Below are 23,922 nucleotides of genomic sequence, written 5' to 3' on the forward strand. Positions count from 1 at the left end.
AAGAGAAATAAAAGTGGAGATCTCCACATCAAAGGAGGTTAAGAAGATCTGATCACTATAGGCAAAGCCTGGTTCTAAACTCGAAACTGTACCAAAGAGGGAATACTATCAACAGTGTCTTGTAGGTAAAATTAGAACGTGGGCAGATTAAATAGTCATATCAATTTTGAATTTATGCCATAGGTATCTTTACTGTGATTGTGTTAAAGAAGTGTCTTAATCCTTAGGAAATTTACAGTGAAGTTTTAGTGGAGGAAGGACTATGTCAGATGCAATTTCTTTTTATAGATCATAAAAACTGTGTGTGTGTGTGTGTGTGTGTGTGTGTGTGTATGCACATGTGTGTGCACAAGATCATGCTGGGTGTAATGGTACACACCTGTTGTCTTGGTTACTTTTCTCTCATTGCTGAGACAAAACATCTGATGCCCAAAGTTAAGGAAGGAAAGGTTTATTTAGCTCACAGTTTGTGGAGGTTTCAATCCATACTCAGCTGGTTCCAAGGCAGGGTGGCACATGGCAGAGGGCAACAGTTCATGGCAGTGGAAGACAGAGAAAGCAACAAGAGTAAAGAGGGAGGAGCACATGGAAAGAAGACTCTGTTCCTTATATTGTATGTAGGCCACACCCACTTAGTATAGCACTTATACCCATAATCCCAGCATTGAACCCATGATTCATTCACAAACTCTGGAAGACTGCACCCATGACTATATGAGGCTTTGGGGGGACATCCAGACCCAAGCTATAACACTTGTAATCCCAGCACTTTGGGAGGCTGAGGCAGGAAGATCACAAGTTCAAGTCCCAGCTGTGCAACTTTGTCCTTGTCTCAAAATCAAAAGGCCAAGGCCTTTTAAAATGTAGATCAGTTTGAAGGCTCCACTTTCAACACCTAGTTCCACAAAAAAGAGAACAAGAAAATGAGGTAAAATGTTAACAGTAGACTAATATAATGGGTCTACTTATTTTTCTATATGTTTTAAATTATTTCCAAAAGTATCTTAAAGATAGGAAGAAATAGAGGATTGGAGTCATTGTAACTGATGTCATGTAATAAGCTCATGGGTATTTACTGAGTCCTCATTCTTGGGAGGTATTATTTCTCCCTCCTTCTAAAATTCTGTCATTTCTAATTCATCCCTTCAGCTTCATATGTTTTAAATGCATATAGTACCCTTGATAGTGATTCATCATTCAGTAATGTTAAATGCGGTCTGAGGTCCTGGCTCGGAGTGAATCCTCCTAACGTGGAGAGGACACTTGTCTTATGAAGCAGGGTCAAATACAAGGCACCCTTGAGCAAGCTACAAGGGGAGAAAACAGCAAAGCACAGAAACAGCGAGCACTGAGAGATGTCAAGAAAAGCTGTGAAGCAAAGGCAGACAGGAAAAGACAAAACACACTTTTATAAACAACTTTCACTTGTCAAGTCACAAAAGGACTGCTCAAACATTCCCACCATGTGCAGGAATCCACATGTTTTCCTTAGAAAGTAAAAACACAATCAAAACCATGAACAGTAAATGTTGTTCTAATGATTACTAAACCAGAGTCACTCTGAACTTGTCTTTTAGGTTAACCTTGCCAGGTACAGAAAAATAGAAATAGAACAGAGGAGTAATGTTATAATATATTTCTATAGTAATAAAAATAAGGATATCTAATATGGATTTTTTTCATGTAAAGAAACAGACTGAAAACTTTCATTTTTACTCATTATCAAAGAAGTGAAACAAAATGAATAATAGTTTTGTGTAAATGAATTAACCAAAATAAAATATCATGGTAATCCATAGCATTGCTGAGATTAAAGCTTTCAGAATTTACGGCACATAAGCAAAAGGTTTCTCAGGAGGTAACGTGAATGTGTTAGGAATTATAAAGATGATCATAATCCTCAGCATGATAGGAAAGTGCTCCAGAGTTTGCTAAATTAACCCATAAGAAAAAAACACTAGTTCTAGGCACATTGCTAGAATCCTTAGGGCTATGCGTGATCTTTCTGAAGTATTGACATATTTTATTACTATTCTCACCTGTTGCTAGTCTCACCTTATTTTACTACTGTTCCTGATTAGCAAATGGGAAGACTGAGATTCAGAGAGGTAAAGTATCTCGCTTTGGTCCCAGGATTCAAATATAGATAAATCCAGTGCCTCTGTTTCGCAGACTGAAAAACGAAAGTTTTCAGTCTGTTACTATTATTTACATTAGTCTTCAAAAATCGAGAAGATAAGATATCCAAAACTAAGAAAACCTCAAAATATGAAAAAAATTGTTGATGAAATATTAAAATAACAATTAGGAACATGCTTGCCACGGGCTGAATCGTGTCCAAAATTTATACATCCGAGCCTTAACCACCCCCATGGGACTCTATTTGATGTCAAGAAATAATTAAGGTTAAACATGGTCATAAAGGTAGAGTCCAGCTCTGAAATGGTTATCGCCCTTCTAAGAAGAGACTTGGGCACTTGCTCTCTCTGTAACGTGAGGACACAATGAGATGGCATACCGTCTACCGGCCTCACCGGAAACTGACTGGCCAACATGTTGTACATGTTCTTCCCAAATGCATGTCTATTGTTTAAACCGCCCGATCTGTCATACTTTTTTTTGGCACCCCAAGCAGACTAATGATTTTATGTTTAGAACAATGCTCTGACATTTAAATGTCATGACATTAAGTGGGAAAAAATATCTTAAGAGTAATTCTATTTGTGCCATGCTTAAACAATAGTGGGAAATGGAAATTTAAAATCCTGATTCACAATCCAGAGCTGTTTCCACAGTACTTTTGTCAGGGACACTAATTAACTCAATAGTGATAGAAGTTAAATTGTTCACTATGGTTTATTGAATACTTTGTGTTAGGTTTGGTGAAAAGCACTTTATAAACACTGCCAAACCTAATAGTCTTGCATACTTGATGGGTAGATAGGTCCACAGGTATCAACATTTTAGAGATACTGAAATCTGGGCACAGAGAAGGTCATAATTGGCTCCAAGTCCTTCAGGAAATAGTTGACAAAGTCCAAGTTAGAACCGGAACTTTTCTGAGGCCAGCTCCCCAACTCTTAAATTCTACAAACATGCAGTATTTCAAATGAATAAGTCACTTGTTTTCACAGCAAAAGAATAAATTATGTACCCCTTGATATATAAGCTAGTATTTTTCCCAAGAGACACATACAGTATCCTAATCTCTATCCAGCATCCCAGGCACTGAATAGAATAGTAATTGCTGTTTTCTAGAGAAGTATCTTTAGAAAGTGGCCATTAATAGTTCCCTAACTTAGGACATCACCTGGTTTCTGAACAATCACAGCAAATTTAGACATCATTTGCCATGTACCAGGTGCTGTCACCAACATCATTAAGCATTCTGATTTTCTGAAGGTCAAGCAGCCTATCCCACCATCACACCACAGCCCAACATGTCCCTGTCCTAATGCCAAAGTTTCCTGTTAAAATCATTGTGTTTTTTGTCCCAATCTAAATGTCACTTCCTCTAGGAAGCTGTCCCAGAATCCTAACCTAGAGAATATGTTCTCTCTATGAGCTCACCAGCACCAAAGTCTTGACCTTGGATCCTTCATAATCTCCTTGCAAGGGCCCATCTTTTTCCCAGGACAGATTCTCTTTAGTACTGTGAACAAGACCTCTGTCTTACACTCCACTCCCCTCTCATGGTTCATAGTTTAGTACAGAACCACAACTCAGGAAACACTTGGTTCATGACTGAATAAAGCAAGAAGCACCAAAGTTAATTATAAACTTGAATTTCCATATCTATTGATGAGAGCTTTTGAGTTAAACTAATTCTGTAATATGAGAGGCAGTTAGAAAAGTAACTCACATCCCAAACACACCCAGTTTTATTTCCCACAGCTATGACTTACTGTGACTTTAAGAAATGTCCGCAGCCTCTCTGCACCTCAGTTTCCTCATCTGCACCATGAAGAATTGTCACCCTCACCTACTTACTGGGAGGGTCAAACAGCAGTGGATCCATGGAGCTCTCCACACTGTCCCTGACCCTGCATAAACATTACCCATTATGATTCAGATTTGTGGTGTTATTATCATGATTATGATGGTTCAAGCTGTATTTAAAAGTAAATGAATCAAGCAGAAATATTCAGCAGGTTGCTGCCATGGAAACCTGGCTAAATATCCAAAACAGATTTAACTCTTCAACCAGATGTTGGATACACCAAAGCATCTGGAGTCCAAGAGCAGAATCTACATCTATAAAGAAAATTTCCATTTCCTTTGTCAAAAATCAACTCAGTTAGGGAAAACTAAACCATGTAGCTTTAAATGTCTGGTCTTCTGGCACTCAGAATAAGATTTGTTTTGCTGAATCTGATCTGAAGTCTTGAGCCAAGCAAAGTAATTCTTGGGTCTTGAAAGTACCCTTTTCAGGCACGTTTACCACTAGCATATAGGGTCCCAGTTAAACTCAATCTTGTAGGCACAAATGCTGTGATTATAGGGGCCAGTGAGTGGAGAGGCAGTGAAGCATACTGGTCAGGTGCAGTCCTATACCACTGTGGGAAAATTACTTTAGTGCTCTGTGTCTCAGTTTCCTCATCTATGAAATGGGGCTAAAGATGATATCTACCTCACAGGGTGTCGTCATAAGAGGAATAAATGAATTAATGTTTTTGAAATTCTTAAAATGGTGCCTCATACTAAGCGTTTGTTAAATAAAGTAAATACAAAAACTTTCAGGCCAATTTGAACAACAGAGAAAATTATAGATTGTAACCTCAGGGCTTTGGGGACTATGAATGCATGTATTTATTTCTGCATTTTTATTCCAAAGGAATCTGTAGGAGGCAGGGAAAAAAATCCTTTTTGTTCTGCCTGTGTAGCTGGAAATTCCTATAGGGAAGAAATCGATATAATCAGCTTACTACCCTCTCTGGCAAATCCCTAAAATTGATTCCACTAAGATCCTTGACTTTCAGGACTTCCATAAGGAAGACAAAAATAAATACAGGCTTTTCTCTAGAAAAGTTCATTATTTCTCAGCAAGAAGAATACTTTTTAAAAAGTTGCATTTGAGCCAAAGTAACTCTACTAATAATAAACAGCATTAAAAAGTTCACATATTTTAAGATCTTAAATATATTTTCATATCTTAACTGCCTTCAATATATGCCCAATCTTCACATAATGCAGAATAAAGAGCATATGATCTAGAAATAAAGGACTTACATCATTCTATATGAGCTTTTATTCATACACAACTGATTTCATGTCTCCGGGCCCTCAATTTCTTTGTCAATGAAATAGGGATATTATTCCCTGCCTGCTGGCATAATGCAAGTATTAAGTGAGTGAGCTAAGTCTATAAATCTCTTTGTATAGTGACTGGCACATATTTTTGGTATTATTGCATAACTGATTTTCAAGATTAGATTATAATAGACTATGAAAGCCAAGTAGTTAAAAGTGCCTCAAAAATTTCACATCATATGATATTATTTAAGATGGGATGTGTACGTGAAGAAATGACAATTTTTTTACATATTATTGTGGAAGTAAGAGTCTCTTTTTTAAAGGGGCCCTTCTGAATAATAGCTTCTACATGCCACTAACCATTAAAAGGAACCAGTGATTTCTGGAGAAAAATAGCTGATTAAAGTTTTAGGAAGAAATGTTCCCTCTCACCATATCAGACATTGAGGGAGCCATCAGTTGTACCAGGAAGCCATCAAATGTTGTGACAACTTGGACAACTTAAAAAAGTTGTCCAAAGTAGGACATCAAAAGTAGGACAATTTGGACATCAATAAAGATAATAATGTAAAGGATTGAAAAATATTAACTATGTTCACAACCATGAGTTGATGCATAACATTTGAACATTTATCACTTCTGGAACATTTTAGGGAGTCAGTTCATTGTTTTCAAAAATAATTGATAAAGGGGAGGAATGAAACATTTATCCCTCTCTTCCACTATAACAGCTCCTCTGCATAATCAAGTAGTTCAATGGAACATTTATTTTTGTATGGGATGATTTCAGCCCATAAATGTAGAAGGAACAGTAATGAATTTATAGATCAAGTGAATGGACACCTATGTCTGCTCATGTCACCAGAAAAAGAAAGACAGCTGGATATCCTGTGACTATGAGGTAGTCACTCTTCTAGAAAAACAAAGCACAGGTCTTGGTCAAGCTTCTAGATCTAATTATCAAATTATCAAAAAAATGCAGTGGAAAAGGAATAATGTCAAATACGACCACATAAATGCAGTGAACAACATGAAAAATCTACAAAACAAATGGTGCAAGTAAAAAAAAATAAACAGGAAATAAGACAGAAAGACACAAGAAGGAATTATCTATAGGTTTAGAGGCAAAAGAGTACATCAAAAATTCAAAAAAGTATATACCTTATTTGTGTTCCAAGTGAAGCAGTGTGTGTGTGTGTGTGAAAACAGGCAAATGTGAAAACTTATTGAATATTTGATATTGAAGAAATTGATGTTAACTTTTGGATGTGAAAATGGTGTGGGGGTTATTTTAATTGAGGTGAAATTCATCTGACATAAAATTAAGCAAGTTACAGTAAGCAACTCAGTGGCATTTAGTGCATTTACAATATTGAACCACCTCTTCTACCTAGTTTTAAAATATTTTCATCACCCCAAAATGGAGCTCCATATCATTAAGCAGTCCATCCCCATTTCTCCTGACAAGTGCCCTCCTGCATTCTATCTCTATTACTCATTCTGGATATTTCATTTTGTTGTACCGACTGTTGCTCTGGTTTTGGCTCATCTAGCATATTTTTGTCATTTATCCATACTGTGGTATTATCAGCACTTTGTTTTGCACTGAATAACATTTTATTTCATGGATACACAATCTGTCTGTTCATTTGCTGGTGGACATTTGAGCTGTTCCTTCTTTTCGGCTATTGTGAATAGAATCGTTATGTGTATATAAATTGTTGGAGCATCTGTTTTGAATTGTTTGCTATACATGCCAAGGAATGGAGCTGCTACGTAATTTTATGTTTAACTTTTTGAGGAATCACTAAACTGGTATATTTAGTGGAGGAGGAGAATATATACTTGAAAGCAGTAGGATGCAAGGAAAGCCCAGGAAATCAGGTGATGAACAACTGATGATGGTCTTCAAATATTGAATCAAGCATGGACTTTCAGGTAATCCAGAGCTGAAAATTGGTGGCCCATGCTGATATAAAGGCCCTGGCCTATATGTGCGGTATGTTCATTTTAGTTGAATCAACACTAAGATAAAGAGAATGCAGGGGACTTCAATTAAAAATCCAAATTCCTGAATTTCTTGGAAAACTAGAAGATCTAGAAATATAGGACCTGCATTCCCTCATGCAACAATGACACAGAGCAGAAGCGTGTCTATACATCTCAGGCAAACATGCTTTCCAGCATCACCCAGCCTCTGCCAGCTGGAGTGTTGTTTTGTTTTGTCTCTCATAATAGAACCATGTTTAACTGCAACTCCTTTGTTTCTATCAAAAGTGAAATGCAGACAAAGAAGTGTAAGTGTCTATAAAGTAACTGAGCGAGCACAGTCCTCTGTGGTGAAGACAACTCTGTTTTGAACTGTTTCCTGTGTAGACAGCAGCGGAGAGCCAATGCCACTGAGGATGCCGAAGGAAGAGCAACAGTAAAAACACTATAATTAAGCAGTGTTTCCTGGGCACCCACCTGTGTAAGATGTTCTTTATACTGCTATGGAGGTATTTCAAAATGCTCTTGTGAAGACACTCTCGCTTCATTTTACAGGGGAGGAAACTAGTCCAAAGTCATGTTGTTATTATGTTTGCAACCAGGAGGTTCCAGCTCAAGGCAGTCAGAGCCTCCTGCTACAGAACAGCAGCCAAGCAGTGGTCAGAGAGCAACGGCTGACAGCTCTGCAAGATTTCTTTCTGGATGTGAGTTAAAAGGTAGGACCTTCCCCTCCCTTGTATATTTGTATTGGATCAGCCTGGAGTCAGAGTTTGTAGTTTTAAAAGGTTTTGAGCACAGAGTAAGTGAGAGCAGAGGAGGGAAGTAATGGGAGGCTAGGAAGATGCCTGGAAGCACGGAGAGAGTGCTGTGCAGACTCCAGCTGGGTGCAGGAGCCCTCTAAACCTTCTTCACGGCTGCTGCACAGCTTGCTCTAATATCTTCGCAGTACGTAGGCCCCATCTCTGGAGTCACTCCTGTCCTCCTTCGCCTTCACTGAAGACAGAAGACAGTCTCTCTCTCTCTCTCTCTCTCTCTCTCTCTCTCTCTCTCTCTCTCTGTCTCTCTGGTACTGCAGACTCTTCCTCAACATCTAGCACCTCATATATGCTAAGTATTAAATAAATACTTATTTAATCAATCAGTTGATCAAGTGTTGGTTCCAAATCCCCCGGAGGGTTTCCCTTCACCAAGGTAAACATTTCTTAACATCTTCATTAATCCTTACTTCTAAGAGCTACCTCTAAGGCAACAAAGGCCCGGATGAGAGGTAGGTAAGGAACATCCAGGTTGTGGCCCTGAAGAAGAGGCTAGCTCTCTACTACCCGTGCATTTGCATGATCCCAAGAGTGACGTTCCCCTTATATTTTGTATTCTGAGCACCTCTCTTCCCTTGCCCTAGTCTATACTTAATAAAGCACCTCTCTGGACTCCAGAACAGATGAGGAGACGTGCTCTCATATCCTTGCTCCGTGTTAGTTCTGCTGCAGACTATTTCTAGTCTACTGATACCTCCCTCCCCATCCTATACCAGTCTCTGCTCTAGGTTGGCATGTAAAGCTGGCACTCCACACTGTCTTTGTGCATTTGATTTCTAAAGACTGAGTGCAATATTTTATATTTAATCAAAAAATTTATCTTGTTTCTTTCAACAGCTACTGAAATTAACTATCACCTTTTCTTTGGTATCTATTTATTATTCAGCATGTTAGCTTTTTTCCACCTCTTTTTTTCATTCATCTGTTATTCCTTGAACATGCATTCTGAGCCAAGCCGTTGCTGAGAGCACAGAAATGAGTGAGTTCTGTCCTGAGGATTTATGATGTTTTGCAGTGGAAGAGACAGGCCAGTAAACAGCTGGTCATAGTGCAACAGGCTAAGAGTGATGACAGGAAGAATGCAGCACTGACAGCCACTGGGGCACCAAAACCAGACCAGTACCAGTGGAGTCCTCAGGAGGAGGTGACATGGTTATTGAGGTCAAGAGGGATGACAAGGTATTGTGGATCTTTGGATCTGGTGAATGAGCCCTTTTGTGTCTCTCCAAGTTGTTAATAATTAAGGGGACAGGACCAAGGCTAAACTTCATAGCAACCAGGAAAACATCCTCAGCACAAAAAGAAACTCACTCTCATGATGATGGCACATGTCATAAAAGGCTGCTACTAGCTTACAGGGACCTTTTGTGCATAACAAAATTGAAAATAAAAATAGACCTTTAAGCCAAGGAATTAATGCATGGCAGTTCTTAAGCATCCTGATATTCCTTCTCTTTCTCCCTCCTCCTGGATGGTCTGTGAGAGAAGCATAACCCAAGTACAGTGACAAGGATCTTTGAGTTATTAGGGTCCTCTTTCTCTGCTTCTCTCTTCTTTTATCCATAAACAGAGCCTCTTTTTAAGTTGGAAACACAAGACAGGGTAAATGACTAGCCTAGAGTGCCAGTGCCAGCCAAAGACAGAAAAACACTGATATCCAGAGATCCAAATTTGGGCGCGTGAGTCAACAGATTTCTACTCACTATCTGCGCAGTTCTTGCCCAGGAAACCTGTTACCAAACTTCCAGCTGAACTTAGCTCTCAGCTTCTTAAGACAGCCGCTGTGAGCTGAGCTATCTTTATTAAGGAAACAGCACCCCCTACTGCCACTTCTGGTTGTATCCAAAGTTGCTTAGCACAGCCAAGATGCTATCTCCAAACTCCCCACTGTTCTGCTGGAGAGAAGGCCAGTGGCCTTTACTTGTTTGTTTGGTTTATATCAAACAAACTTAAGGCTGAGGTTTTGGAGCTACTATTTTATATTTTATCAGCAACAATAATAATTACCAATTATCAAACATTTATGAGCCAGATATTCTGCTCAATGCTTATATACGTTATTTTATTCAAATCTCTCAACAATAAAAATTATTACAAACATTCTATGGATTAATAAGCTACAAATACCAAATTCAAAGACCTTCTTTAAAAATGGGCATCTGAGATGAACACACGTTTTTCAGATGAAGATATACAAATGGCAAATAAATATATGAAGAAATGTTCACCACCATTCATCATTCAAGAAATGCACATTAAAACAGCACTGAGATTTCATCTCACTCCAGAAAGAATGGCTGCCATTGAGAAATTAACTGATAACAAATATCGTCAAGGCTATGGGGGAAAAGGAACATTTCTCCACTGTTGGTGGGAGTGTAGACTGGTGCAGCCACTGTGGAAATCAGTATAAAGAGCCCTCAAGGAACTAGGGTTGGAAGTTCCATTCAATCTAGCTATTCCTCTCCTGGATATTTCCCCAGGAAAATTGAAAAAGTCATGTCTCAGTGATATAAAGCAGCGCAATTTGTAATAGCTAAATCTTGGAAACAACCCAAATGCCCATCACTCACAGAGTAGATGAAAAAGACGTGCATTCTTATATAATGGAATATTACCCAGCTATAAAAAAGGATGATCTTGAGGCTTTTTAGGTAAATGTAGGCAACTTGAAACTATTCTCATAAGTGAAATAAATCAGACTCACATTTGTAAATATCATATTGTCTCTCCAGTGTAAAAATAATAATAAAAACTGAAAGAGTAATAAGATTCAAAATGTACAATAGATATTGTAATAATGAAAAGGAAAGAAAGTGTTCTAAAGGATATAACTGTATGTATGTTTAAGCATGCAAGATAGATAACCATACTATTAAGTTTTTGTTAGTTCATCAAACAGAATGGTTGGTATTTTTTTTGTTTGTTTGTTTTTTAATCAGTACTGGGGATCGAACTTAGGATCACGTGCTTGCAAGGCAGGCGCTTATGCGGCTGAGCTAAATTCCCAGCCCCTAAACAGAATGGTTTGTATGGTCATTATTTGAATGCCCACTTTTTATGCTTTGATTTTGTGACTTGAACAACTACTTGTAAGATAACAATATGTAATGTATCAGCTAGTGATTTCTTACTGTTTTTTAAAAATTCTGTATTATTTCTACCCTTTTTTATGTTTTGCTTTTTTTCTCTAAATAAAGAAGCAGCTGCAAATATCATTGATATAGTGATTTTTAAAATAATTATTACTGAATTCACTTGTACTGAGAGCCCATTGTAGTTCAGGCTCTACATAAGACGCACAATGCTAGATAAGGCACTGCTTTTCTCTTTATAACGTCACAATAGAGTAAGAAAGAGGAATAAGAAGAGAAAATCACCTACATTGGCTGAATATCTAGTTTGTATACTCTGCCCAGTGTTTTTAGCTTGATTTTTCCTCCAATACTCTGGTAAAGTCTACATTTATATATTCATTTTGCAGGTGAAAAACTAAAAATCCAAAATTCAAAGAGTTCAAATGACTTGCCTACGTTCATACATCTGACTGGTGGAAGGGCTGAGATTTAAACTCAGTTCTCCCTTGTAGCACAGGACAGGATATACTGGGTGAGATGTCATTTAAAACTTGTGTACTAAGGCCATAGAGAAAGTTAAGGAAATGAAGAACTCTACATATGGGCAGTGAAACTATTCAATAATAATTCAATAGCTAATCATCTCTGAGTTGTAGTTATTATTATATTCCCAGTCACTTAATGATTCCCATATGCTTATTGGGCACCTTCTATATGCTGGCCATTTACTGGAAATCAGGGAGATAGTGATGAAGTAGGTAACATGATGAAACCTGCCTTCAGGATGTTAACACTTGTGGGATGATAAGAGTGTAACATTCAACAATGGACCACCCAGGAAACCTTCAGACCAGGCTCAAGTGTCAGGAAGAAAGAGAAACATAACAAGGCATTGCAGAGTACCCCAGGTAAGATGAGGTGAGTTTGGAAGGTCTAGCTGAGGGGGCCACAATCTGTGCTGCTTTGAAGGCTAGGAAGCCCCGACAGCCAAATGGGAGAAAAGATGGAAAAGCTGCCTATGCCCAGCCAATTGGGAGTGGAGATGCTGTGCAAAGGGGAGATGAGGAGGAGGATGAGACAAGCAAGCAGAGTCAGGGGTTTGAAACTTCAGCTTTGGCTGTGGGGAAGCACGAGTTCTGCCTTCTTTCTCTTTCCTTACAAACTAATAATTCATAAAATAGAGTTAGTCCTCCATATCCGTGCATTCCACATCCACAGATTCAACCACCATGGGTTGAAAGTGTCAGGGAAAAAATAACTGTCAGTATTAAAGTGAACAGACTTTCTTCCTTGTTGTTATTCCCTAAGCAATACAGTCTAACAAATATTTGCATTACATTTACTCTGTAATACCGTCCTGTAGTAGGTATTGTGCCTAGAGATGACTTAAAGTGGACAGTGGGATATGCACAGATTGTATTCAAATACTGTGCCATTTTATATAAAGATTGGGAGCTTCCATGGATTTTGGCACCTGCAGATTCCTGGAACAAATTCTCTGTGGTTATCAAGGGACACTGTACAACAAAAAGTGAACAGAAGAAAAATAAAATGGAGAAGGTCAGATGAAAACTATCTGGAAGAATAAGAAATGTTCAGCAAAGGGACGAGGAGAAAAGACCAGGTGATGCTGGCATCGAGGACATAAGCTGAGCCAGGTGAAGTATGCTGGTAGGTTTGTAACAACACATTGCTGTTTGAGGGGGCTAGTAATGTGAGGGGTGACACTTGCAAGTAGGCTCAGGTAGTGCAGGGATTTTCTGGCTATGATGAACTGCTAAGCAACAAGAACTGTACTGAGTAGGTCCTAAGTCACAAAAGCACCCACCAGGATCACTTGTGTGTTATAAACTTGTGTTTGTGATAAACACAACCAGGTGCTCTTCTACCTGCTAGATTGCGTGGTTTTGCCTATCTGATTATCAACCTCAGCATACTTATTCCAAAAAAGAAAACAAATGAACACAAAGACAAAACACCAGCCTTTGATTGAATCAACACAGCTGATCCTTGGACAACATAGCTTTAAAAGTGTATGAGCCCACTTACAAGTAGATCTTTTTAAAATACATGACAATTTTAAAAAATTCATGTAGCCAAGAAATGAACAAATGGTGTAGCCTAGAAATATCAAATAATTTAAGAAGTATGCCTAAACAGAGTGTATAAAATCTATATAGATAATGGTCTATTTTATAATTACTACCATAAAATATACAGATCTATTATAATTTAAAATTTATTGAAACATTTGTACACAGACCATATACATGTATCATTATTCATAGTCAAGAAAAATATAAGCAAATGTAAAGGTGCTGTATACAAAAGCATATCAGAATCAACTATAGTATATGTTATAGCATTGTAATAACTTTTTAGCAACCTTCTGTTGCTACAGTAGTGTCTTAGTTATTTCTTTCATCGCTGAGACAAAATTCCTAACCCACAAGTTAAGAGAGAAAATGTTCTTTTATCCACAATTTGTAAAAGGTTTCAGCGCATCCTCAGCAGTCTCCAGGGCAGGGTGGTGCAGAAGGCCACTTGAATGCTCTCTTTCAATGCAGAACTATTACCTCTGCATTAGTTAAACCCGGCCCTATCTCCATATACTGATATGTACAGAGTTGGCTAAGCTACTTTCTTCTCCCTGCAGTCAGCTCAAAGCAATGCAAATAGGGCTAGCTGACGCACTGATGTATGATCTTTGAAGCCAGCCAATAGTTTCTTGTTTCCTCACCTGTGTCTCTCTACAAATAGTTGATTTCTGCAGCATGGTCGAGGCTCAACGGAGTTTGAGCCTCAAAATAAGAAGCTATGACTTCCCAGGGTACAAAAATTTACATATCAAAAAATGAAGCAACAGCCTCCTAAACATTCAAACACTGCTCAAATTGAGTTATGCAGGTTAGTCTTTCTGCCTACCTTTTTCTCTGCGTATTGTAGAGGTGCTTTCTGGCCAACTGGCATAGAGGGCATAAGCTCAGTTCACATCACTGACATATTCCCTCCATTCTCACTGCCACTCCCTTCTTCATGAATTAATAAATCCTGGGTTAGGCTTTGGGGTGCAGCCTTTGTCCTGTAATCCTCACCTGGGTCAGATTTAGGACCCTTGGCTGCCTGTAACTATGAATTTGTCTTAGTGTCTTTATTCTTGCCATGGGTTGCACTGAAAGTGGTAGATTGGAATTAATTTGCCAGAATTCCAATAATGTTTCAATGGGATTACAAATAAAGTTTCCAGACTAAAAGGAGGACAAAAAAAAAAGGGATTACAATGTTTGAATTACAATAGGGTGGCATTGCCACCCTAGGCATCACAGAGGAGAGACAGTTCATGGCAGGCAGGAGGTAGCAAAGCAAGCAAGAGATGGCCACAGCTCTTTCTATTCCTTAGATTTTATCTGGCTTACCTAAGGCAGGTAGTACTCACGCTCTTTTTTTTTTTTTTTTTTCCGGTCTTTTTCCTTTTTATCGGTACTGGGGATCAAACTCATGACTGCCTGCTTGCAAGGCAGGCACTTATGCCGCTGAGCTAAATCCCCAGCCCCAGCACTCATGCTCTTAATCCTAGTGCCTTTGATCCTAGCATTGCACCATCAATCAATTCCACACTTTGGATTCAGCCACCTCTGATAAAGCCCCAGCCATGACCACATGAAACTTCGCGGCAGGGGACATCTAAACACAGGTCAAAACACTGAATATCCTCTAAATACCACATGATGCCAGTTGTCTCTAAATGAGTAGTTTATATCCCCAGTAAATTGCATATTCCAGTAAAAAGTGATTTCTCACAGTTTTCAAGTATTTTTCATAATTTACATACATGCAAAATATGTCTTAGTGAACTGCTCATGTTGTTGGTAAAGCTTCTAATAAACAGCAGGCTATTAGCAATTAAGTTTCTGGGAAGTTGAAAGTTATGCTAGAAATTTAGATTGTATTTCAATTTCTACATTGTTCAAAGGTCAACTGTACTTGAGTTGAAAATCGCCACCTGTAATTTCATTACCAATCTCAGAAACGCAACAGCTGAAGAACTTTGTACGTGTGACTTACAATAGGTAGTAATCATTTGATCATTGGTTTATATATATATATATATATATATATATATATATATATATATTCATTTTGTTATCCCAAGTTTATCCCAAGCTCTTCAAGGGTAAAAATAAATGCCTAATTCTAAGAGTTTCCATTTCCAAGCCCCAGACCCAAATGTTCACCATACTACATTCAGAAATGAGGAAACTGAGGTTTAGTGCCATGATAAAGAACACCCAAATTCATACAAGTAAGCAAATAGCAGATGCAAGATTCCAGCACAGACCTGCCTGAGTCTGAACTTCTGTCCACTCGCTCCTGTGCTCCTTGCTCCCACCATACTTACATGCTAGAAACTAAAGACAATAGATCTGGAGGCTAATGGAAAAAAGCATAAGTGTCAGGGAAGGGGAAGTGTTTGACATCAAATTATTTTAATCTGCTGGACTATGACAGGATAAAAAAAAATGACCAGCATGTCTCACAACTACTTTTGGTCAAAGTAGAAATAAAAAGTAATGTAAATGACTCCTTTAGGAAAATACTGAAACTCAGGGGAAAAAAAAAAAAAACAAGTGGAGAGTAAGCTTTGGGGACAGAATACTGCACCATTTAAAAAGTATCTTGCAGACTGATGGATGGAAAAATCTCACCTATTTTTGCCAAGACTGGTAATGCTCACTGATCAAGTGCTTAGTGATGTATCTGCATTACCTCTCAGTCTCACCTTCACGAAGGTGCTAAAAGCACTCCATGCTCCCATTTTTAGGTGAAAAACTGAGCTTCAGAAAAACTGAGTTTCCTGAGTACAAGAGATGATGAAAGGAAAAGCTGGAATTTCAGCCTAAGTCTGTTGGACTCCAGAACCTAACTTCTCACACTCATTATTTTCTGTCTCTCAAACAAATGAGAGATTTAATGCTTTCATTGGTGAAATGGAGGTAATAATACCCTTGGAAGACAGTCAGGGAGTGCTGGTTCCTGATGCATCTAAAATGTCTGAGTTCTCCTCAGACACCAAGTCAATGGAGGACCCAGTGCAGCTTCTGTAACCTTTGATGAATTATCTAGATGGATTAGGCTTGGGTTCGAGTGAATGTTCCACCTACTTAAAAAGCGCTTAGAAGTGTTCAGCCTGGGAGGGATCCTCATGTAAGGCCCAATGCCTTTCCCTCTCTAGCAGCAAGGTACTGCACCCTACCTACCATTATCCAGCCCACAGATGAGATCAACACAAATTATTGGCTGAAATTAATGTGACCTGAGAAGGTGACTGTGATTCTGTCAGTCACAGTGGAGATTAATCAGAACAAGCCCAAGGCGGGAAACAGTAACCTGGGTGAGATATCGATCTGAAATGCAACCACTGCTTTCATCGTGAAAAGTCTTAGAAGGCACTGTTTCACCAGCCACTAACATTTCATTCCACTTCAACTAATCATTCTACGGGCCTCCCTGCAAATGATTACATCTATGTTATGGAAATGGCAGAACAGCAGTATAAAAGCAAATACATATTAAATGAAACAATTACTGTTTGTAGTAAGTATTAGGAAGGAAACAAATGGGGCTGTAACTGCCAGAGTGAGTCAGTTGGTCTCAGCTGGAAACCGGCACGCTCAAATCAGGTAATTTATTAAAGAGATGGTTTACCGTGGTTTGGGCAAAATTGGACAAAGGTATAAAGTTACATGGGCTAAAAACAATGGGAAACCATTTCTACTCATAGCCTGCAGGGGCAAGGAAAGAACGTAGTTTACAAAACCTGGAACGAGAGGTAATTGAAGAGCCCTGCTTCTCAAGCACAGTGACGTTGAGAGAACACATTGCCAAGCAGGCAGACCAACAGGAAGGAGCAGGAGTAACTAGCAAGTCCAAATACCGGGGCCCAGCCTTGGCACATTCTTCTTATAGGAGGAATTTCTGTGGATGTAGGCTCAAGAAAGCCAGGTTAGGAAGACAGAGTGCCGGCCAAGAGAAAGGCCTGACACTCCATAGTTACCTCACACTAACACATAAATACTCCAAGCACAGCAGCACTTGTATTTACCCTGAGACTTGGACCAGATGAAAGGGGCTATTTGTAAATCAGACCAACCTAGAGCAAATGACTTCATGTTCCTTGTTAGACTGAAAAGTATTTTCTATTCCCTGAAATGATGTTGGGCAAGCCACTTACTATGTCCAAGCCTCAGTGCCTTCATTAAAACAGAGAGACAGAGATAGAGAGAGAGAGAGAGAGAGAGAGAGAGAGAGAGAGAGAGAGCGCATTAAACATAATGATTTCTAGGTACGTGGTAATATAAATAAAAGGAAGTAGGATAGGCTTTGGAGTCAGACAGCTTTGAGTTTAAACTTAGTATACACCTGGCTGGCTGATTTGGGCTACATGATTTCTCTGGGTCTCAAGCTTCTCTATTTGCCAGCGGGATAATAACACCTACCCAGGCAATCATAGCATTTAAACAATGTGTGTCAAATCCCTATCACATCTCTGTTCCTGTCCTTCAAAGTAATAAATATAACACAAGGGAGAAGAGAGCAGGCTCTGAGATCCACAGCATGGGATCGAAAGCAACCAGCTCTACTACTTTCTGATCAGAAACCTTGGGTTACTTAATCTTCCTCTTCTATAAAACAGGGCAAAAAATGCTGCCATCCCCCATAATGGTTTGGCCAGAATAAAAAGGAATAAAACATATTAGGTACTCAGAACATCTTCCTTCAGCTGTAATATTCTGCAGCTATATACATTATAAAGAGCTTTCTAGAATGTTCAATGAGATTTCAACAAAGTTAATTTTTAAAGAGCTTTGCAGAATGTTCAGTGAAATTTTCTCAGTGCTTTTAGTTCAACGAAGTTACCTGGAGTTGGTTAAATATGATGTTGCCAGAATTTTCACTTTAACAAGATTGTATCAATAAGCACCTAACCTAAGTTTGCCCTAGGTAACAAGCAATCAAAATGCACAGTGTCTTGTGCACAGCAGAGAGAGAACACCAGAAGAACAGGTTACCTCAGATTCCCAGTGGATCAAAGTAGCTCTCACCACAACTTTCTGCATCTTAATTTACTGCCCTAAACTGCTTTTTCAGCTCCCTGGGGTGACCTGGCATGAAGCATAAGAAATTCAGGCGACTAAGAAGGGAGCTGCTGATTTAAATGAATGGCTTTGCCAGAAAGAGCTCCAGCCACTGCCAAGGGCACTGAGGGAGATAATGGTGGCTTGCATTTGAAGGCTGGAGTCAAGATGGTTGTTTATTGTCTCTAGGGCCAAATATTGCTATAGCAACAAATAACTTAGCAACACTTTTGAACAGACTGCTTTTTTGAAAGAATATACACAATAGGGATTACTTGGGTTCTCTCTGGAAGGGATAACATAAGGATTTTTTTTCTCCCTTTTTCTTGAACATAAGGACATCGAAGGAATAATCCTCTTTTGAAAGCTGTACAATAGGAGAGAACACTGAAAGGCTTTGCACTAAAATGTTACCATTCATGTTTCCTAAGTAAAGATTTTGCAGGTGACTTTTTGTTATGTTTTGTTTTTCTTCTTTGGGTATCATAGGGAGTCTTCCATGATGCTCATCATTCTTTTTTCTTTTTATTTAAACTGAAAAAGACCATATTTTTTCATCATTTCATACATTTCTAACACAGTGAATTGGGATTAAATGTTTAGAAGTATTTACTTAAGCAGTACATAAAATGTGAAAATTTTATATACAAATTATATATATGGCATAATATCATGCTTCAATACATAATCATTATGTAATGTTTAAATTAGTTTAGACCTATCTCCTCAAACATCACTTCTTGATAGTTAAAGGTTTCTGTTTTGTAACTAGAAAATTCTACATTAAAAACAATATTTGGTTACAGGATAAAAATCTGGAAAAAAGAAAAATATCTGTGACTCAAATGAGGATTAGGTGCCAGTGGAGGACTGGTCCAAGGGGTTTTACAGACCACTGATATAGGGGAAAGAAACTCCCAATCTGCTAGATGTCTGGTATCAGTTTGTGTTCTCTAAAAACAAAGAATGAATTTTAGCAACAACAGAGGTTAAGAGCAGAATATATTTTATTTATTTATTTATTTATTTATTTATTTATTGTTGTTTTTTTGAGACAGGGTCTCACTGTGCAGTTCAGGCTGAGCTTGAGCTCACTTTGTAGCCTAGGCTGGTCTTGAACTCGCAACGATTCTCCTGCCTCATCCCCCCGAGTGCTGGGATTACAGGCGTGAGCCACCATGCCTGGCTTAAGAGCAGAATATATTTATTGGAAGAAAGAAAGCTTCTGTCTGCCACAGAGACAGAAGGGGTACTTCGTGGGTTGCCAAAGACTCTCCCTTTCCTAAGGATTTTTATAAGGCAAATACATAACATGAGGCAGGTCCAAGTTGGAGGAAAATGGGAACTTGCAAGGTGGGCATGACGTGGGACAAAATATGATCAATAAGATTATAATTGCCCAGATAAAATTGACTAAATTTGGATCAAATGGAGAAGCAAGTCATGTAGCAAGTGGGAATGAGTATAGAATATAAAATATAGAATACAGAATATAGAATATAGAATATAGAATATACAATGTAGAATGTAGAATGTAGAATTTAGAATATAGATGTTGGGTTAGTGACTCTTCCTGGATTTCTCAAGGTGATTGATAACTATTTAGAATATCAGTCCCTGATGTTTATCTTTAGGAAGTATGTGCATGCATTTGTTTTATGTTTGTCTTGTCTGTATCTTGAAAACTGGCCCACGGCAGAGGTGCCTGTCTCCATTATAGTTGCAAGGTATCTTGCCTTCTGCACTGGCTCCTTTAAGGGTCTAGCCCTATCTGACTGCCTGTAATATTTTTAATTGACTTAATTGTCTATAATACTATGACCTTCTGATGTTTGCTAGCATTGACTAAGAGTGACCTGAGGCTAATGGGTGTGACACATGACCAACTGACATCACTTTGAAGGGAGAATTTAATGCCTACTGCCCTTGGATAGAGAAAAAGAGCCCTGTCACTGCCCACTCCCCTATTTCATCGCTCAGCAGCACATGGAACAACTCTTCTAAGGAGATCAAAACCATGTTTCCTTGTGAAAAGCAGAAATGTCTGTTGTTAAGGTGTGATATGAGATTTTACCCAGGGATCTCATGACTTGGAATAAAATGAGATTTGGGAGAAAGTCCAGATGATATGTGGATATTTATTTTTATATTGTGAATATGTTACCTTTCTGCTGCAATAAGTTGACTTGAGACAACTCAAAATGAGAACATGTATATTTAGGCTTATGGTTTTGCAGGTTTCAGTCCATGGCTACTTGGCCATATCACTTTGGGCCTGTGGTGGCACAATACATTATAGTAGGAAATGGTGCAGCACACAAGGCTGCTCAACTCATGCTGAGGAATCAGAGACAGGAAACAGAGAATAGCAGAGTCTCGATACTGCACTCAAGGCACAACTCCATTGACCTCATTTCTTTATAGTAGGTGTATTATTGTTTTCCCAGAGAAACTGATAACACAAAATATATGAATGTATAAGAAATTACAAGATTGGCTTACGATGGTCAGCCACAGAGTTTTATGAGGAAGTGTGCAGAGGGTGCCTGCACTCCAGAGGCTGAAGGGTTCAGTCCAAGGTCTGGAGTTCACTGCAGTGCCAGGAAAGTCAGTATCAGGAGGCCAATAAGTCTGCAGCAGAAGGCTGAAGAGTCTACACCGGAAGACTGAAAAGTCTACTCCAGAAGGCTGAAAGACCCAAGGCTTAAGCAGAAGAGTCTGCACCAGATGCCGGAAGACTATGTCCCAGGTAAAGATGAAGACTGAAGCTCTTTCAAAGAACAGAAGCCAGTCTGTCCTTCTTCATTTCCCCTTTACACTATCCAGGTGATTACACCATTCCCTAAGGTGTAGAATTGCTGAACTGACTTAATTAAGCTTCTAAACATCTCAAGTTGACACAATCAATCAACCACTACACTCGCCCCCGCCTTATAAGAATTTCACCATTTCCCAAGGCTTTGACACAGAGGTTTTGGGGAAACATTTAAGACACAAAATGTAACAGGGAGTTTGGTGATTCATGAAGGTCTTAAGATGTTTTTTTACTGAAAATACGTTTTTTCATTGATCAGTATAACTGTTTTGGGGGTTGAAGGAATCTCACCACAGCCACCCTGGTCTGAGCAGAGACTACCTAAAATCCCTTTCTCCTGCTATGCTTTTAGACCTGCTGCAGATATACAGTCATGGGTTGATAAGGCCCCAGTAAGCACAGCTTACCCTGTAATTCCCAATCACTGTTCAGCCCTGCTCTTGACAAACGGCAGATAACTCCTTGTACATTCTCAAATCCTGTCCCTAGTGGATAGCCACACTTTTGTACAGAACTGTCCCCAGTGGAAGTCCCATTGTGACATTTTTCTTCCATAACACCCTTTTCTTATGCTCATGACACTAAAAGATCTTGAAGCCTGTATGAGAGTCACCTGGTATGATTTCTAGTGCTACAGCAGTCCCTTTCAGGTTTGTTCTGAAATAAACCTATCCAGGCAAGCTCATAGCTGTTTCTTTTCCTTTTTTTTCTGATATGGTTGAAAATTGAAAGAGAAGGGGAATTTCAAGGGAAAACAATCTAAGACAAAACCTTTCATATGCATTTGTTAAGCTCCTTCTAGGCATCTGTTTGAAAGAATTCACAGTAGTGTGATAAATATTTAAACAACTAAAACATAACACTTCATAAACAATATGCAATGGTTAAAAACTTGAGATCAGACTTGTATCTGAATCCAGTTCTGCAAGTAATCAATTTTGTGACCTTCAGTCCTTTGCTCAAGTTTTCAAAAGCAGACAGTGCAGCTAGGATTGGAGCCCTTGGATACATGAGTTAAGGCCTGAGATCTTTAAGAGGTTAGAGAAGAAGGATGTGTTGCTTTCCATAGCATTTTCTCGCTCCTCTGATTACTTAAGATAATCTGTTTTGCTCCAGTTGCAGTTCTGGTTTAGTAGTGTTCTGCCCTCATCTCCCTATGCCTAAGAATCCAGGCTTTGGGATACTGTTTGTTTAGGCTTTCTGATCCATCTCCACTTCTAATTTTGTCAGAATCATGAATTAAACAGAAAAGAATATTATTTATTCTATTCCTGCTCCATGATTATGCCCAGAGGCTTGTAAGCACACAATATACATTATAAAGAGTAATAATAATAAAATAGACCTATCTATTGAAAGCTGCCTTACAGGACATCTTTCAGATTTTCAGGGAACCCCAGAAAGCCAACTTTCTCTTTTGTCATTCCTGAATACACCCTAGGAAAGAGAATTGGGAAGTACCAGGAATTTTAAGGTTTAGTAGAGAGACATTCCCAGTTCCATCCATTTTCTGAGCTAACTACGTAATTTATCCTCTTCTTTAAAAACAGTAAATTCATACATAAATGTGTCAAGTCCTTTGCCTAGATGATCAAATGCAATCCTCGCCATAATCCTACTGAATATATACTTAAACTATCCTTATTTCATAGATATCTTACATAAATATCTCTAAGATGTACAGCTTATGCACTGTGGCACATACAAGGCTGTTAGACACTTTTAGTTCCTTCTTTAAAGTCCCTTCTGAGTGTTCCAGCCCAAATTCCAAAACTATGCTCCTGGTACAAGAATTAGACTGGCAAGAATGTCATGTTAATATATTTTCCCCTTCAAACCAGCTCTCTTCAGAAAACTGTTTAAAAGTTTCTTTCTCAACAAATACTCTCTGGCTCACGTTAAGCCATGAATTAAGTACAATAGTCTATTTTTGTCTCTCATTTCCCTTCCTCGGGCACAATATGAAGAAGGCACGCAGCTCAGCTACTGCCCTGCTGTATGATGTTGATTCTCTCTGAGCCTTAATTTTCTCAAGTTTAAAATATTTCAAAAGGCTATAATAAGGAATTATAAGTCATGATTAACACATGAGCCTACCTAAGTCATCCTTCCACCACCAAGTCTATGCTGATTTTCCAACCTGTATATTGCTTTAATCTTGTTTCCATCTCCTCTGTCACCATTTTAAATAAGACACTCTTGTCTTCTGCAAGGTCTATTGCAAGCTACTCCAAACTGGACCTCTTGCCTTTATTCCTTCTTTTCATAAAGCCAAAGTCACCTTTTAAACCATAAACATTGTATCAATCACCAGCATTCCGTCCCTACCTCTGTAAGACCCTTTAGTGGTTTCCATCAGATGTCAATAGAGACACCATAACTCCTAACACAGCCTACACAGCCTGTCATGGCCTGGCCCTAGCCATCTCCAGCCTCATCCTTCTGTGACATCTTGGTACCTGTTAACTGGCTCAAGAGTCCTTATGAGTACCAAAAAAAAAAAAAAAAAAAAAAAAAAAAAAAAAAAAAGAGTACCAAACAAATTATTTTAGTAGTCACAAGGCAACTGACACAAGTTGTAGCTTGTGCATCGAGTAGCAAACAAACGAGTCCCAGGATAAAATTTTCACATCATAATGTGTCAAGTAGCAAATTTGATGAGTTTCAGCAGGAATACCAACGTATGTCTGTATAATAGTACCCATCAGATGTATCACCTAGTGATGCTGTAGCCGTTTTAGTTCATGTAAGCACACTCTATGATATTTTCACAATGATGAAATCACCAAACAATACATTTCTTAGAATTTATTCTATTTTTCTGATCTGTGAATTCT

The 23,922-nt window shown here is 38.6% G+C and overlaps 1 long non-coding RNA gene across 1 annotated transcript in view; it reads left to right on the forward strand.

Moving 5' to 3' along the window:
- Nucleotides 1-23,922, forward strand: part of LOC106028422 (uncharacterized) — a 29,738-nt gene that overhangs the window by 684 nt on the left and 5,132 nt on the right. The window contains exon 2 of the long non-coding RNA XR_001202046.3: nucleotides 7,845-7,958. This is a non-coding gene — a long non-coding RNA (uncharacterized LOC106028422). The remainder of the gene's footprint in view (nucleotides 1-7,844; nucleotides 7,959-23,922) is intronic.

This window comes from Cavia porcellus, unplaced genomic scaffold (assembly GCF_034190915.1).
Source record: "Cavia porcellus strain 051 isolate PalLab524CR breed Dunkin Hartley unplaced genomic scaffold, mCavPor4.1 scaffold_19, whole genome shotgun sequence".
NCBI classification, from domain to species: domain Eukaryota; kingdom Metazoa; phylum Chordata; class Mammalia; order Rodentia; family Caviidae; genus Cavia; species Cavia porcellus.